Here is a 13345-nt window from a genome sequence, read left to right as displayed (position 1 = left end):
CATGTGGGATCTTCCCGGACCGGGACACGAACCCGTGTCCCCTGCATCGGCCGGCGGACTCTCAACCACTGCGCCACCAGGAAAGCCCCAAACAGGTTTTTTTTTTTAAGTAAGATTATTTCAAGCCAGTTATGATTGAATTTACAGTAAACTATTATCAGAGCAGTGCTGTGTCCTTTCTGTTTGTTATTAAAAATCCAGACACAGGGGCTTCCCTGGTCGTGCAGTGGTTAAGAATCCGACTGCCGATGCAGAGGACAGGGGTTCGAGCCCTGATCTGGGGAGATCCCACATGCCGCGGAGCAACTAAGCACGCGAGCCACAACTACTGAGCCCACGTGCCACAACTACTGAAGCCCGCACGTTTAGAGCCTGTGCTCCGCAACAAGAGAAGCCACCGCAATAAGAAGCCTGCGCACCACAACGAAGAGTAGCCCCCGCTTGTATCAACTAGAGAAGGCCTGCGCGCAGCAACAAAGACCCAACACAGCCAAAAATAAATAAATAAATAAATTTATTTTGTAAAAAAATCCAGACACAACCTACCACACAAGGAGGTATTGATTTACCTGCCTGGCACTTGTGTCACTTTCCATAGAGAAATGTTCATCTAAAAGCAACGAAAGTTTGTTTCCAAAACACTTTACTTCCAACCAAACAACTGCATTCCTCTATTATGTGTACCCAAAAAATAACATCCCCAAGCTATTCTATCAGTAGTGTCCATCTACACAAGCAGAACAGGGAGCAAAGAGAGCACCTGGGAACCAAACGGGTGGAATTCATCCCATCCTGTATAACTCGTTCCCAAGGGAGCTTTAACTCCCCTGCCTACCCTTCAGGGTAACTAAAAAAAAGGATGCAGGCAGGAAAAAGCGGCTACAGTACCTTGCAGGTTAAACTATTTCTAAATCTCCCAACAATCCAGTCTGAAGTACTGCAAAAAGTAGACAATGCGTTTGCATACCTGAATTTAATGAAGCCTACTCTCTGGCATGCACCGTAAGCATGGATCTCTCAAGGGGGATTAGAGCTCAAACAATAAAATGCACAATGTTATTGGCTTAAAATCAAGAAAACCAATTATTTTGCCCTTGGTCTTAAATCCTAAAGGAATTTTTTCTTGCCCAATAATTCTATTACTTTTACCCTGATTTCTTATTTCTGCTTTTCCAACATATCACTAAGAGCACTGTATTTTATTTGCTGGTTTAAAAAAGATCAAAACAGAATCAAATCAAAACCACAAAGACAAGGTAATGGATGGCACTTGCAGTACTGTCCTCTATATTCTGCTACATATTATGTTTAGGCAAAAACTTTTGAATATACAAAAAGTACTAAGAAATTGTAATACATGTAAGAAGGTATTTTAAGATCTACATGATTTCGTTTATCAGTGTCTAATGATAAAAGGATCTAGGTGGAAGCAAGTAAATAAGGTTAAAAAAAATGTGTGTTGGCCGGAGAGATCTTTTTGGGGTGATGGAAATGTTCTAAAACTGGATTGTAGTGATGGTTACACAATTCCATAAATCTACAAAAAGAAAATCATTGAATGGTACGGTTAAAACATGAATTTTATGGTATGTAAAGTATACCTCAATAAAACTGTTAAAAATGCATATTCAAAACCCATACTTGGTAAAGAAATCCACAGCACTTCTGTATAGGTCCCATCTTGGTAGAACAACTGTCCTGCTTTGGCCGAGGTGATTTCCAGCCCTGAGGTTCTACAATATTCATCATTCCTTTCTAACTTTAATAACTGGCAAAAGTGATTCTCATCAATTACAGAATAAGATGTTAAGTCCTCTTCCTCCCTAACATGGACCGCTGGGGGTTCCTTTGGGCTAAGCAACTGTAGCTCTCTTAAGGATGGGTCTTGTTTAAACACACACACACCCATAAGAGGCTATAAGTAACAGGAAATTCTACTTGCAAGTAGAAAAATGTTGTCAAACTGTAACTCCTACATAGTGTTAAGCAACATCAATAACATATCTCTGTAGACTTCACCTCCAAATTTTATTTCACTGAAGTTGTTACAATTACAGAAGAGATGGGTACCCATCTGCAGATTGTAATGGCTGCCATTTTACTTCAAGAGTGCATCTAAACCACAAAATTGAATTCAAGGAATATCTTCACAGCCTTTATTAGTGTAGCAAATTTAATCAAAGTCAGTCAAAAGTTAAAATGGAACATGAAGAAACATGAAATACCAAGTGGTTAATTAGAAACAGCTACCTCATTTGAGTGTAAATAATTATGTACAACCTTCAATTATGAAGAAACAGAACTAACGACCCTCTTAGAAAAGTCTGAACTTGCACTTGTCCTATCCATCAGTGCTGATGGATCTGAGTCCAGCCTCCCATGTGACTAAAGGTCAGGCAGCCTTGCCAATGTAGCCTATAAACTCCAGGAGGCATATTTATACCTCCAGTAACCAGCCCAGGAGTGATGTACAGTAGGAGCTCAAAACATGTCTGGGAAATCAGATTTCTAAAGAGAAGCAGAAAGCATAGTTTTGAAGAGCACATGTTCAAGTCATACCAGTTTCAAATGGAAGTTCTGCCTCAGCTACTGACTAGCTAGGTAATCGGGGTAAAATATTTTCTCTCCCTCAGCCCATTTGGTCAAGTGTATATGGGAAATAAGAAAAACATCTACCTCATAGGAATGTTGTGAGAACACACATACACACATATATTCATGCAAATAAATTATTTGCCATAGAACCTGGTATTCAGTAAGGCTCAATAAATAGAATATTAGAATTTAATTATTATAGAGAAAACTGCCCAAAAGAGACCACACCCAAAACTTAACCCTAATTAGAAGTGACCACACCCAAAACTTGACCCTAATTAGAACTATCTCAAACACAAATGTTTCTAAGAGCTTAATTCAAAATGAAGACAATCAATTCCAAAGACTCGAATGGGTTAAGTCCTTTTAACCTAATAAATAATTTTCTGTTAATTCCCAAATCTGAATTGTCTAAATGTTATCAGGCTCTTTAGGTGGAAGGTCCTCACTCACAGCTTTCATTTCCCACTGACAGAATTGTACCCAAGTTCATATCACACAGTATTAAGTAACTGTACAAACTTGAATGAGAAATGAGGCCAGATCTTTGAATAATCCAGTCTTCCAAGCACTGTTCTATATAAAGGAAACATTCTAGAAACTATCAAGAATTTAAATCCAAACACTAAAGTAAGTGATGCATCACCAACAGAAGAGTTCTAATGTTGAATTTAAGATAGAAAGTAAATTGGAAAACCCTCCCAAACGGAAAGTTTAAATATAGTCTTTCAATTACATTATTTTCTCAAGTTGAAATATGTGACCCAACTGACTTCATCATCAGATGATAAAGAACCTTTGAGGTTCGATCTGTCTCTATCAAGAAATTCAATGTTGCCAAAAATTAAAACTTTAGAAACTAAAATTATCAAATTCTGAGTAAACTCTTTTCTACTTAAAAAGTGACTTAATACTTCAAATTCTGCTATTCTTGTACCAAAATTAAGCGTTACCTAAAGGATTCCCCTCACATTTTGGATCTAAGTATGTGGATTCGTTTGTTCTTAAATGCCTTCTGTTATTACTTGACATCAAGTTATTAATGAAAAAGTCATATCCCCACACTAACAGCCGAAAATGAAGTACTATGTTAACATACCCGCTAACATGTATTAGAAATAAAGGAGATAACCACCACAGTTATCAAAATAAAAAGGGGAAAAAAAAGGTGAACTTCTAACAGACACACTGAAGAAGGCTTCTTTTCTCTGCTCACCTCCTTACAAATTCCACAGCCATATTCTCAGATATACTGGAATTTTCTACCATAAATTAAATTGAAACATAAATCATAATGAAAGGTTGAATTTCTGCAACAGAAGCCACTGTCATTTCCAACAATGCAACTATTGTTGAAAGCGTCTCTCACAGATTCTTAGACACAGTGGTGAAGCAAGGCTGGGGGGTGGGTGCGGGCGGCGGTGGGAAGGCATACTTGACGAAATGTCTCCACCTCTGTATTTCGTTTTGTAACAATACCACACCTTCAAAGCAGAAATACCAAGTAAAATCTGGTTGTTATTAAATGAAACTGCCTTAACTCCATGCAGCACATTTGGAACAGAATACATCTGATTCGCAATCAGTCAACCTTCTATTACTCATCCATGCGAGATGGCCCTGCAATTTCCCTCAGTGGGAGCCTTTTCTTTTAAAACCCCAGGGAATACTGTTGATGCCACACTCTGATTTAAATAACTCCAAGAAAATTACAATGAAAATAGTGGCACATTTAGCCCAGGGAACTTGTATAAGTAGAAAATCAAAAACCTGAGATAAAGGGGTAAAAAATCCCTACCACAAGCCCCTAAATCATGAATAAATTACAAATCTGAGCAGGAAAAAAAACAAGGAATCCTCTCTGGAGAAAGAATGCTTATTTCTAATTTTTTTTTAATATTTATTTATTTGGCTGCGCTGGGTCTTAGTTGTGGCTCGGGGGATCTTTCGTTGCAGCATGTGGGATCTAGTTCCCTGAGCAGGGGTCGAACCCAGGCCCCCTGCATTGGGAGCGCAGAGTCTTACCCACTGGACTGCCAGGGAAGTCCCTCTAATTATTTTTTTGATATACCAAATTTTGTTTTTAAAAAAATTAGGCTCAGAAAACTTGCTAAATAATCAAAATTAGACTACTAAACTGTTTACTATATATACATATATATCAAATGAATGCTTGCATTGATTAGGTTAAAAGGCAAGACAATTCAAAGGGATTTGACAATTGAAGACCCTCCAACTCCTCTGAAATAGTAGATTATTTAACACTCTTGTAATTACTAACTTCATTTAGCATGCCTCTTTTGGAGCTCTATTATTTAATACATCCAAACTGAATTTTTTTATCCTAATTAGGTTTCCTTGTACTTGTGAAATGCTCAGCATACACTGTGCTGGCAGCTTTAGTTCTTCTACAGCTTCTCTCTTCTGGCTCCGTCCCCCACTCGCCCACCCCCCACCCTTAGAAAAAAGATTTCCTTCCCAAATGTTCTCTTCTCTGCATTTGTCAACAGAAACACCCACTGGTGGTGTCAAACTGGTAATACTGCTGCAGGCTTCCTTACTCCCGTTCCAGTGGCAACGCCAAAAATGCTCAAACCTAAAATAGTGTAGAGGCACACCTTTTTAAAAAATGTATTATTAATGACCGTAACTGGGTTGTTAAATATAAGATTATACTACCCCCCCTTCAACTCTTCACATTTTATGAATAAAATATTTTAAAACACTTAAAGAAATTTAAAACAAATTTACATCTAAATGTCATTCACAAATAATTCCGAATAGGCTCGGTAAAGATGCCTTCTTTTGTAACCCTACAGCAAGAAAGGAACAACCTGGAAATGTTCCAGCAGATGTTACCTAAAGCGATAATTCTATTCTATACATATTTATGTCTCCTGTTTCGGTCAAATGCTCCCGGACAAATTAATTTGTGTAATCCTTTACATTAACTACATAAACCATTACATCCAAACAAACCTAATTCGGATGCACGGAAAGAAATCATTCCGTGTCTGCAATACTTTCTAAAATCAGCTTAAATTTCAGTCAATTAAAATAGATTGTGTTAACAGAACACTGATCTGCAACTACTTAAATATCACAGCATCCGTCTAATCTCACTGTGGAGATACTAAGGTCAGGCTTTTCTTTTTCAGGCATCTGTGCTTTAACACTCAAGTGAAGCGAAAAACAAAACCCTCAGGGAAGATCTGCCTTTACACTGAAATATGTTCAGGTTATTTTTTCCCCCAACGTGGGCACAGAACGTGTCATTGCGAGCAGAACCTGTTCGTTCTGGGAAATGGTTCCAAACCCCAGGATTTAATTTCTATAAGGGTCCAAAGGGTACGAAGGTCTGGGAAGGGGCCAATTTCTGCTTCTCCCCACTATGCTAGTCTTGAACTTCATAACGACGCCTGAAACTTGTTCGGGGAAAGCTGGAGGAACCGCGGGGGCAGGCGGAGGGTCGCTCGCCCACCCTCGCAGGCGACCAAGGTCAGCAGGGCAGGGGCCGCAGCTCGCAGTCCCCGGCGGGTCCCGGACTCCCACGGAACTCGGGCGGGGGGCTCCAGCGCGCAGGCTCCTCCTCAGCGCCGGCGGGAAGGGGCTTCCCTCGCCGCAAGCCCTGGGGAGCTCGGGCCGCGGGGGCGGCGGGGCGGGGATGCAGCAGACCCGCCGCTGAGGGGAGCCCCACGGGGCAGCCTCGACCCGCCGCCCCTCCTCACACCCTCCTGTCTCTCTACACCCCAAAATACATCCCCAGCTCCTCGCCGGGGAAGCCCCTCCAACGGCGCAATGGGGCGCTGAGGAGAAGCCACTCCAGACTGGGGTGCCCTCGCCGCGTCGCCCCATTCTGGGGGGACCCGCGCCACCTCCCCGTCTCACGTCTGCCCGGGGGGACCGGGTGGGTCCCCTCTCTCAGGAGAAGCTGGGTGGCCGCGGGGCCGAATGAGGACAAGTAGGCTTGGCGGGCGGGTGGCGGCGCGTCTACTCACCCCGCCGAGATCCCCACCTCCAGCCAGGGTCCCACAGCTCCCGAGGCCTCCGTCGCCGCTTTACCTTCCCCAGCGGCGGCGACAACTAATCGAAACCTTCGACCCCGCCCTCTCTCTCAGGCGAACGCGCAGCCTAAGTTGCTAACTGCCCCGCCCCAACCCTCCCGTTTGGACCAATGGGAAAGCTCCTCAGACTCCGCCAGGTCCCGCCTTATCCCCGCCCACTTCTGTAGGAACCAATAAGGAGAGAGCGCTCGTCCTCGGGCTCGGGCTCGCGCGTCCCGCCCGCGCCGCTCGTGCACTGGCCCCCGAAGCAGAAGACAGCTGGTTCCCTGTATAAGCTTGTCTGCGCGCGTACGCGCGCGCCATGCCCCCTCGCGCGCCAGGTTTGGTTGCCCCGCCAGGCCCTAGCAACCTGGGCTGGGCGGCTGGGAGGGGCGGGGCCCGAGCCTTGAGCTTTCGAAGGGAGGGGGGATGGGGGGGGAAGATCGTGACTGGGAAAGGGGCGCCTGCGGGGGTGGTGGGCCGAGGAGGCCCGGGAATCCGCCTGTCACAGCGGAAAAAAAAGGGGAATCCTGCCTGCAGCGCAGCTATCCTGGCCTCTTCCTCCCTAGGGACACGTGCGGGCGGGGGTGGGGGATCGGAGAAGAGGGGTAGAGCACATTTGGGGCGGAAGCCGAGGCACTGCTTGGAAATAAAGGATGGAGGACTGTTTATCTCTGTTGTTGGTAAAAATGATATCGAAATCCATTGCTGCTGATGCCCATCTGTTGCAGCTGCCTGTGCGCACACACACACACGCACATATACACACATTCACACATACACTCGTCCATCAGCCTGCGATCCCTTGGGTGATTTAGGTGCAAAGAACTAGTAGCCTGAGGATTCCTTACACAGCAGCTGGATACATGCAAACGGCTGTTAAGCAGCAGCAGCAGCAACCCACAGCCCTGCTTCGGTCCAATGCTCAGCCACACAAGATTCCCCAGCTGGCATGAAAGAAATGAAGTCATCGCCCAACCAGTAGAAATGTAAAGATCTTAATACCTACTATGGATCAAGTTTCCAACGAGGATGAAGAGGTGATGGAATGGAAAGAGATACATTTCCAATGCCACTTTTTGAAAACTAGGAAAAATAATACTTTTAAAGACATTGCAGACTAATCTATGTAATGTGCATAATAATTTCCACTTAAAAAAACAAACAGGAAAAATGGCTTTTTTTTCTGGTTTATAGGAAAAGCACAGAAAATAAGCAGTGTATGAGATCATAGCAGCCACCAAATTAGAAATACGCCGTACTGTACTGTAATGGGAATTAGATATCTTGGATAAAATCCACTTAATCTATTCCTGTTGTGAATCTGGTAACAATATGTAACAATATGCTGGGTTTGGCCATTCAGTGCCAAGTCAGTAGGGTTTTCCTTTTCATAATATGGTGAATATTTGATGACAAAATGAAGGTGCCTGCTCTCTCTTTGGCTTCTCAGGAAGCATATTAGAAAATTTTACAGGTAAGAACAATGAATTAGCAGTGAAGGAAAATGGAGTCAGAGGCAACAGCAGAGAGCTTTGCAGAGTCTACTGCCTCCTCCAAATGCAAAGTAACAGTTGCTGTGACCTCAAGCTTCACCCACATGGAGCTAGAATTCCTGAGGCGATCACTCCATTTTCAATCTTGTATGTTAGTGCTTTTGTCCCAGGAATTGTAGCAGCATTACCTTCGAATCAAATGAAGAATGGTTTATCTGTATAGACTTAGAACAAGATAAGGAAAGACCAATAACTAACTATCCGGTGATGCAAGTTCAATTTAGTTTTAAGTGGTAATATTAGATGCTTTATAATGTGCCATCCCATGTATGCAAATATGACCCTCCACTTAGGGACCTTTGCTTTGATCTCATTTTGAGTAGTGGTGAAGGGATGCTTAGAGTCACATCCAGTTCAGTTAATTGCAATTTTGATCAAAAGCATATATTTTCTATGTTAGTAAGAGTTAAAAAGCACCACGCTGCCATTTAACTGAGCTCTTTTCTTATATAGAAACAACACTAATACTTACCACTGAATGAATGCCTGCTATGTGCCAAGAACTTTGCATACATTTAGAGTTGCCAGATAAAATACAGAAGACCTGTTAAATTTGAATTTCAGATAAACAATGAATAATTTTTTAGTATAAGTATGTATTTTTATCCTGGATACAGGGTAGAGGGCTAAATAAGGTTTCTAATCACTGTCAAAAGAAAAAAAATTTTTTTGAAATGCCCCTCTGGGCCCAGACCTCATAATCTGGGAGAAAAGCTTAAAAGCCAAATCAATGTGTAAATCTGTAACATTTGTAGAAAGAGGTGTACATACTCATACTAAAAATTATTTGCTGTTTATCTGAAATTCAAATTTAACTGGCATTCTCTGTTTTTATTTGCTAAATCTGGCAACCCTACATACATTATCTCTGAGCATCGTGATTCTCTGCAAGATTCTCTGATAGGTCACCTTTTTCCAGATGAAGAAACAGCTTCGGAGCCTCCCCAACATCTATATGCTCCTTCTCCCTTCTAATAGAACCACAACTGTGTTCTAGTATCCACGTTTCCAGGGCGGTGGGTGCTTATTACTCTTAGTCAATCAATGTGTGGCCCAATTAGACTAAAGGAAAGAACTTAACAACCTATGGTTTGAGAGAGAGGTTTTCCCTGTCCATCCTGCTGGATGAACAAGGAAGCAAGTATCCCAGGTGCCACTGGCAACCATTTTCTAGCTACGAGGAAAAACCAGCCTTAGGTCAAAGCCTATACACTAAGTAAGGCAGAGTTGAAAAATAGAAAGAAAGAAAAAAACGGGTTCTTGATGACACCACTGACTTGCTTAATGAAACAAATTCTGCCTCTTCCTTGCATTTAAGACAATTTGGGTTTGAGTTCCTATTAGATGCCTCAGAAGCTTCCTGCTGCAGAGACCATGTGTGCTACTTATTATGGGTCTCAATAATAAATAAACAAGTGGTCATCAAGATGCAAGACATTTTTATCCTGGATATATGCGGAACAAGTCTAGAAGACTAAATAAGCCTTCTAATCATTGTCAAAAAGCATTTATGAAATGCCCATCTGGGCCTAGATCTCATAATGCAATCAAGATCTAGGAGAAAAACTTAAGAATCAAATCAATGTGTAAATTTGTAGTGTGTGTAGGAAGAGGTCAGCATTAGTTGTTCGCTGGCCCTGCTCAGAGCTTAAATCAGAATGTCAGACCTTACGTGCTTTTGTTTAAAGTTCATACCATTTGGGAAAATGTCATTTTAGTAATGCAAGTCCAGTAGCTCATTTTAAACTATTAAAACCTCTATTCCTGTCCTCCATGCACTAAGTTTAACCACAAACAGGGTAGAAAGAAGAGAAATGTCAGCCTCAAAAGACCCAAGAGGGAAAAACCACACCAGAATAGAATGCCATATGAAAGTGAATGGTTGGCAAGGCAGTGTAACTTTAATGGCTAAAACCATAGACTTAGGAGCCAGATTGCCTGTGATCAAATGCCAGCTCTAGTGATGCCCTTGGGCAAATTGCTCAAGTTCTCCGTGCCTCAGTTTCCTCCCCTGTAAAATGGGGATGATGACAGTGATAATAGTACTCACCTCACAGATCTATGTGAATGACTATTTGTGAAATGCTTCACAGAGTACCTGGCCCATAGTAAGGACTTTATAAAGATTACCTATTGTTGAGCAGGCTCAATTCTGCAGGGTATAAACTAGAAGCAGTTTCTTTTTCTTCAATCACTACTCTGAACCATGTTTTTACAGCAAATTTGTCTTTTGTGTCCCTTCACATCTTGGACAGTTTTTCTGACTCTTAGGTCTTTGTCAGCTATTAAAAATCAATCTAGTTGGGCTTCCCTGGTGGCGCAGTGGTTAAGAATCTGCCTGCCAATGCAGGCGACACGGGTTCGAGCCCTGGTCTGGGACCCGCGCACCTAGAGCCCGTGCTCCGCAACAAGAGAAGCCACCCAATGAGAAGTCTGTGCACCACACTGAAGAGTAGCCCCCGCTCGCCGCAACTAGAGAAAGCACGCATGCAGCAACGATGACCCAACACAGCCAAAAATAAATAAATAAATCTATTTGTTAAAAAAATCAATCTAGTCTAAACTTGAATGTTATGTTTGATTTAAATCCTGTCCCCCTCCCCCTTTCTCCATCACCATCATCACCTGCCAGGCCTGTGGCTCAAGACACTGAAGTGGCCAGGGGGTGTGGTCAGCCCATTTTTATGTCTACTCCAGTTCCTTGGAGGGTGTGGTCAGTTCCCTCACCAACCCTAACTCCCCACAACCAAAACTGGGGTTTGTAGGAGGTAGAGGGGAGAAGGAACCATCAGTTTTTCTCTTAGCAACCCATGAACATTGTCGCCTGCTTTCCTCACTTTCTTTCCATCCCCCATCTTGGCTGTAGCTGACCTCTGTTTAGAGGGCATCTGAATGACAGGTATAAATACCCCTTCCAACCTCTAGCTGTCACTTCCCCTATAGAAGCTCTCCTAGGTAGAGGCAACAAGAAAAAAATCTCTCTCAAAATACTGTTATGCATGTGTCAATACTACACAGAAAAAAAGCCAAAATTTCCCAGAGTCAACTCAAAAGCTAGAGCTCCAATAACTCAAAGAACCACTCCAGCATCCTGAAAGAATGTTGCCATGTTTACTGCCTGGGTCTGAATAATGGTTTCAATGGTTTGAACAGTGTGTGCTCTTGGGCGGGTTACCCTCTCTGTGTGTCAGTCTCATCTGTAGTAGAGTAATAATAACGGGTTGTTTATGAAGATTAACATAGGGTTAGATGAATTTATACATGTAAAGTGTTTAAAGCAGTGCTGACACAAAGAAACTGATCAACTGGGACTTCCCTGGTGGTCCAGTGGTAAAGAATCTACCTTACAATGCAGGGGACGCAGGTTCGATCCCTGGTCAGGGAATTAAGATCCCACATGCCACGGGGCAAGTAAGCCCCTGCGCCACAGCTACTGAGCTCGTAAGCCTCAACTAGAGAGCCTGCGTGCCACCAGCTACAGAGCCCATGTGCTGTGGAACCCAAGCGCCACAGCTAGAGAAGAGAAAACCCGCACGCCACAACTAGAGAGAAGCCTGTGCTTTGCTACAATAGATCTCGCGTACCTCAACGAAGATGCCACGTGCAGCAACTAAGACCTGATACAGCCAAAACTAAATAAAGTAAATAAATAAATAAATAAATAAATACTAGCCGCTGTTATTATACGCCAGGCATTATGCATACATCATCTCTTTCAACCCTCACATCAACCCTATGAGCGATGTCTTAATTTGGGTTTCCCCAAAAGCAGACGCTGACACAAGGATTTAAGTGTTCATAGTTTTGAGAGTTAATCCCAAGAAACACCAGAAGATGCGTGGGCAAGTGAGACAAGGAAGAGAAGGAAGCCAATAATAGGTGTGTTATCAAGCCAGTTACTTCTGTAGGCGACTGGTGCTCAGAGGATTTGCAGGGGAGCTCTGGGAGATGATGGAGAAACTTCTCCTCTCCCAGATATGAGAAGCCGGGGTGTTTCTCCACCATACTGAAAGCTCTTCCGGGCATTAACCCTCCAGCATTTTCAATTCTCCCAACATGCAGAGCAAGTGTGCTCCCAGAGAGTCCCAGGTGATCACAATAAGTGGCCCTGGGCGGGTGGAGGTGAGTGCCAAGGAGACACTGCTGGGGCAACAAGAGTATGTCCCTCAGCTAAGAATATTATTATGCCTATTTTACAGAACATGTATTTTACAGAATTGTAGCCATCTTAGGAAATGTTCTCCAGCCACAGGCTAGCAGCATAAATAGCAGTGAATATTATGGACTCCACAATTGATGAGGGATTTTCTTGGAGAAATTTAAATCTTCTAGGAAGAAGCCTGAAACTTGGCTATTTTGAGGCTCCTCTCAGTTAACAGTTACATCTAGAAGCCTCCTCCAACCCTCCCCCTTTCCCTGCCCCTTTTTCAATCCCTTAGGGTGGCTGTGGATTCCCTGGTCTACCTTAGTCTAGTATGCGCAGGTCATCTGAGATCAGCGGTACCCAGGGAACTGGAGCGTGGCTGTGCTAATAGATGCTGTTACTGATGTAGAAGAGCTTTTTATTTCAAGAAGAATATCTAATGAGATAATGGAGATGTGCTGTCTTTGGCTTTGAAAGAAGTGAGACAGCTAATTTTATAGCTAGCAGCAGGAAAATAACAGTGAGAATTGGGGCACAAAATGGAGAGTAATTCTAGCATCTTTCCACCTGGCCTAAATAACTTCATAGTCCTGAAACCCCTGACCTGATGATTTTAGTGCAGTCCTCCACATCCAGTTCCCCTTCCTCCCCAACACAGTGCACAATAAATTGTGAAAGAGACATCAAGCCAGTGAAGTACATTAAAAATACTTGTTGTCTCAGATACCTGTTTCTACTGAACATTCGTACTTCTACATAATTTTAAAATATCAATAAATTAATTTCTCATGCATTAATGTCTTAATCCAGATGAAACCATATCTCCTTAGCTAAACAGCAGTCTACTGATCTTTCTTTAGAAATAATATTAATCAACATTTATTGAGTGCTTACTGTGTGCCAGGCATTGTGCTGAACATTTTGCATGGATTATCTCATTTAATCCTTTCTATACCCCTCTGAAGTCATGTAGTGGTTTTAAGATATCCCCAAAACATTTACCCCTC

The 13345-nt window shown here is 42.8% G+C and overlaps 1 protein-coding gene across 2 annotated transcripts in view; it reads right to left on the bottom strand.

The window, feature by feature from the left end:
- Window positions 1-6705, bottom strand: part of CDKL5 (cyclin dependent kinase like 5) — a 190631-nt gene extending 183926 nt beyond the window's left edge. For both annotated transcript variants that reach the window (XM_029240581.1, XM_029240582.1), the window contains exon 1: window positions 6594-6705. The gene's annotated coding sequence lies outside the window, so the exon portion shown is untranslated. The remainder of the gene's footprint in view (window positions 1-6593) is intronic.
- Window positions 6706-13345: the final 6640 nt, after the last annotated feature.

Source organism: Monodon monoceros, unplaced genomic scaffold (assembly GCF_005190385.1).
Source record: "Monodon monoceros isolate NGI ecotype Baffin Bay Population unplaced genomic scaffold, NGI_Narwhal_1 Super_Scaffold_22, whole genome shotgun sequence".
NCBI classification, from domain to species: Eukaryota; Metazoa; Chordata; class Mammalia; order Artiodactyla; family Monodontidae; genus Monodon; species Monodon monoceros.
The sequence above is the reverse complement of the archived record's forward strand: the minus strand, read 5'-3'. Positions and strand labels throughout refer to the sequence as shown.